Source organism: Rhinolophus ferrumequinum, chromosome 19 (assembly GCF_004115265.2).
Source record: "Rhinolophus ferrumequinum isolate MPI-CBG mRhiFer1 chromosome 19, mRhiFer1_v1.p, whole genome shotgun sequence".
NCBI classification, from domain to species: Eukaryota; Metazoa; Chordata; class Mammalia; order Chiroptera; family Rhinolophidae; genus Rhinolophus; species Rhinolophus ferrumequinum.
The window spans coordinates 24,212,225-24,216,826 of NC_046302.1; the positions used below are offsets into that span (position 1 = coordinate 24,212,225).

Below are 4,602 nucleotides of genomic sequence, written 5' to 3' on the forward strand. Positions count from 1 at the left end.
AGATTAGAATTTTCAGTGACCCCAAAGCTATGAAACTGTAAAAATTAACAGTAATGGTAGTAGCAGACTATTTTCCCTACCCATGATGAAACCTGGTTGGGTGGATTTATTCACCAAGAAGCCAGTTAATTTAGCAAAGTTTTTATGCATTTAAATGTGTCACAGAGTCAACTAGGTACATGGAAATTTGTGACAGTTATTAACTTACTCAACTTTCAGTCATTGAAAGTATTGACTTTAGTATGTTTGCCTGTTTATATCATATTTTATGATTTCATAATTTTTCACTCCTTATGCTATTACAACATTATATCATGTGAATGTTAGACTATCATGTATCATGAGATTGATTATTACTCATGATGCCAATTCTGCCTCTCTGGATATTTGAAATTAAAAGAATTTTAAGGAAGTCGAAGATGAAACCAATAGATGTGTAGTTTTAAGTTATGGAATTAAAAACCTAGAGAAAATAATTTCAAGGCTTAACATACTCATTAGCATTTTTAAAAGATAAACACATTTATTTACTTACCAAAGAGATGATCCTAATTAAACCAACACTTGGAAATAGTTGCATATAAAATGCTTGTGATGAAGATAACTGAATACTGTAATAAAAACAAACAAACAAAAATCATGTAGAGATTTGCTCATTGAACCGAGCCTGTTTCTCTTCATAGCTAATTTCTGTCCAGAAGGATGATGGAATTTTTACTCTACTTTTTCACAGACCCAAATACAGGTGACATTGTTCATGACGCATTCTACCACTAATTTCCCATCTTCTAATTTTCTTGTGATTGTGCTTTCCTTGCCATCCCATTCCTGATGTTGAACCAATGCACCAATTATAATGTTGCAAACAGTCTGCGTTTTTTTGCCATCAGCTGGAGTTTCTTCAAACTTCTCTCCCAGGTTACATGAAACTGCGTTGTTTTCAACATGCTCTCAGTTTTTATGGTGAGGTTTTTGCCATCGGAAGTGATGACACAATGTGGTTTGGCCATGGCACCCATTTTTCGCAAAGCCATTCCTACTACTACTTCCTTCATGGACTCATCAAAGCCTTTGATCCCGGCTAAGCGCCATGTTCCAACCAGCTGCTGAAGGGGCAGGAGGAGCAAAGTGCTGTATCGGGTAATTGGCGGGCTTCATTCGCATTTCTAATTACTTTTGTATTGACAAGATATAGTGCTTTAATATAGCAAAGAGTAAACAAAAAATAACTTTTTAAATCTGATTTCTTTTTCTCTAATAAAAACAGATAATGCTGAAACACTGGAGATTAGTAATTTAAAAATTTTGATGTGAAATTCCTGTTGCAGGCATAATTGAGTAACTGGTATAAGACATTGCTCCATTGTAGATAGGTTTTATTTTATTTTTTTTTAATGTATAAGGTATCTAATATTTTCAGACATTAGCAAGAAGCATTACCTGACTGTGTTTCTTGAGGGAAGGAAACATCATGAAGTAAGCTCCACTTCCCATCAACTTTCTGCCTGAGCAACTTTGTACACTTCAGCGTAGAGAAGCAGCATCAAAATAGAGAACAACAACCTTGCTTCACAGAAGGAACAGAGATCAAAGATCAGAGTTGTTGTGATAACTAGTATTTTCAAAATAGGATACTTAAAAGGAGGATACCGTCTAGAGAAGAACTCCAACAAATATGCTTTGGGACCCTTTGGATTTGGGGTTAGACTCTATAGGCATTGGCAGAGAACAACTAACTACTGTGGAGTGAAAGAAGATTCCAGACTTCATGTAGTACTAGAAGACATTACAGTTCCAACCAATCAGAGTGGCGAGATGTTGCTGAATATTCTAGGTATTCAGTAGAGTATCTAGAAGAGCCACAGTTAGCTTGTAGAGAAAATACTTCTTCTAAACCACCCCCTCGAAAGTCTAAAAACAATACTCCACAAGATAAAACAAATATACTAGTAAATTTACTGCTTTCCAGTAAAAAATGAAACACTTTCGATGGGAAATTAAAATTCACATACTCCACAATGTAGTGTGCACAATGTCCATGTTATAGTAAATTAAAATATGTAGAATTAAGAAAATGAGGCCCATAGCAAGAACTTTCATTCCAGGACTTAAAGCAAAAGTTGGGTGCAAAAAAATGACTGTGTTTTTCCAAAGAAAAATGAAAATTATATCAAAAAAGGAGATTTTGGAACAGAAATATTCAATTTCTGAAATATAAATAATACTAAATAGGCTTAATAGGAGTTTTGACATTCCAAAAAGTAGGTAAGTGAGCTGAAAAAGAGTCAAGTAAATTGTTAAGACTGAAGCACACATAGGGAAAGAAGATGGGGGAAACACAGAAAACTTGAAGACAACATCAAGAAGTCTAACATATAAGTAATTGGAGTAACTGGAGGAAAGAAGAGAAAGATTTGGGCAGAACAAAACATTTTAAAGAATAATAGCAAAATATTTTTCTAACTTGTTTGAAAAATTATCTAACAAGTTCAACAAACAATCAGGAAGGAAAAAGAAAAAGAAAAAGAACACCCAGGATATGATAATCAATTGCTAAAAAGCAAAAGTTTTCAAATACATTGTATATGGGAAAATTATAATGGATTCTTTTGACTAGTTATCTGAAACAATGCAAGCCAAGAGACAATGGGTCCAGATTTCTTAAATGATGAATGAGGAAATCAAAATATAGTCAACTTAGAATTCTATATCCTTCATAAATGTCATGCAAAATATCCTTCAAAATATTATGCAAAAATCCTGCAAAAGTATCTTCCAAAAATTTCATTGGAATTAAAATATTTGCAGATGAGCAGCAGGAGATTTGTATGACAATAAATGTTAATGAAGGTTCTTCATTTTAAAGAAAATAACGCTAGATAGAAACTGAGTCATACAAAGGAATGAAGAACATCAGAAATTTTTAAGAAATGGGTAAATATATTTTAAAGTTTTTTCTTGTATCTTTATTTAAAAAAAATAATTGTTTTAAAAACTAATGTGGGAGGGAATAAATAGAAAGATTCTATTGTAAGATTTGTATGTTACATGGGAAGCAGTATTAATTTACTATTAGCTGTAATGACTTAAAGGAGGAATGTCATAATACCTAGAACAACTACTATAAGAACTAAAAGGGACATAATTAAATACTAATGATGCTTAATTATTCCAAAAGATGATAGGAAAAGAGAAAAAGGAAAACAAATATTAAATGGGGCAAGGAGGAAACAAGTAAGATAGTAGACTTACATTCAACCATATCCATATTTACAGTAAATGTAAATAGCATATATTTCAATGAAAAGGAGATTTTCATCTTGGATTTTAAGAAAACAAGACCTACTTTATGCTGTTGAAATATGAAGAAAAAGACTGGTTTTATGTAAAACACTAATATGCAAACACTAATATGAAAAAATTAGATTGTTTCTATTAACATCAGATAAAATACACTTCAAGACAAGACATATAACCAGAGAAAAACATAAATATTCCATAATGACAAATGAGTTAATCCTTCAAGAAGACATAACATACTTAAGTGTGTACACATCATATAACTGAGCATTAACTGACAGGAGTGACAGAAGAAATAGAAAAATAGACAAACACAATTAAATTTTAAGATTTCAAGATTCACTTGACAAAACTATCAATAAATTTAACCTAATTCACATATAGAATGCCTCACCCAATGACTCATGGAATCCACAGTATTTTCATTTGGCACACTTACCATGGTGCACCATACCTATATTGTGCCATGATAATTTTCAATAAATCTCAAAGCATTAAAATAACTCAGAGAATATTCTCTGGCTAGAGCAGAACTCAATTAGGAATCAATATCAAAAGAATAGCTCATAAATGCCCAAATATTTATAAATTGAGCCATCTACTTATAAATCTCATATGACTCAAATTAAAAAACAAAACAAAACAGGAAAATTAGAAAATATTTTGAACTAAATAATAATAACAAATAAAAATAGAATTTGTGATATGTAGCCAAAGGAATGTTCAGAAATAGGAACACTTATGGTACTATGATATATCAGAAAGAAAAAAAAAAAAGGATGGTTCAAAATAAATTCTGTAAACTTCCATATTAAGAAACTAGTAAAAAATAAGTAAAATAAAATTTAAATGTGTTGAAGAAGGATATGATCCAGATAAGAGCAGGATAAAGTAAAATAGAAAATAGAGAGAGATTATTAACAATGCCAAAGTTTGTTTTTGAAGAAATTAATGGAATTGTTAGCAAGATGGATGAGGAAAAAAATGGAGAGAGAAAAAAAAATAATATCTAAATGAAAGAATAGTATAAGAGATCCTAGAGACATTAAAAATATAATAAGTAAATTATCACAAAGAATTTTATGTCAATAAATTCTACAGCTAAGGTAAAATGAACAAATTATTTAGGAAACACAATTTACCAAAACTGATAATATAAAATATAGAAAATCTATCCAAAATTTATAAAAAACTCACTCAACTCAACTCCAAAAAGACAAACAACCCAATTAAAAAATGGGCAGAGGACAAGAAGAGACATTTTTCTAAAAAGGACATACAGAAGGCGAACAGACATATGAA

The 4,602-nt window shown here is 30.9% G+C and overlaps 1 pseudogene; it reads right to left on the reverse strand.

Annotated features, from left to right (window-relative positions):
- Window positions 1-714: 714 nt before the first annotated feature.
- On the reverse strand, window positions 715-3,768 carry LOC117038719 (fatty acid-binding protein 5-like; annotated as a pseudogene).
- Window positions 3,769-4,602: the final 834 nt, after the last annotated feature.